Raw genomic sequence first — 553 nt, forward strand, 5'->3', positions numbered from 1 at the left:
TCAGGTGATGGGCACCGGGGTTGGGTACCGCGTCCCCATCCCGGGACTGGTGGCCACTGGTGGCATCACCCCTGCCATCCGTTACCTGGGGCAAATTTGGCATCTGGTTCCCCACAGCGGGAGGGTTTGTGGTGTGGATGGGGGGGTCTCCCACTCCAGCTGGGGGGCTGCTCTCCTCAGACCAACCCCCGGCCCCAACAATGAACCGGTTGCATTAGGATAATGATATTAAATCCCAAATCAGGTCTCCCCATCCCCTGCATCCCACGGCGGTGACATACGGCCATGCTGTTATCTGGGGAGGGAGCTGGGGGCTCAACTTCCCCCTTCACCCCTGTCTGGCCCAGCTGCGGGTGGGGGGCTGCTTTATTTCCCACTTACCCACCCCAGAATTGGGATAATTTTAAAATCGATTCCCACCTCAAGTTGCCCATGGCCATCGCTGGGAGGCAGAGGGGTGGTTTGCTGGGGCAAAGCTTTATTATCTTGAATTTTGGCCCCTGCCGGGGATGGGGTTGGGGACAGGGATGGAGTTGGGCACAGAGATGGGTTT

This window comes from Mesitornis unicolor, unplaced genomic scaffold, assembly GCF_000695765.1.
Source record: "Mesitornis unicolor isolate BGI_N332 unplaced genomic scaffold, ASM69576v1 scaffold22143, whole genome shotgun sequence".
Lineage (NCBI taxonomy): Eukaryota > Metazoa > Chordata > Aves > Mesitornithiformes > Mesitornithidae > Mesitornis > Mesitornis unicolor.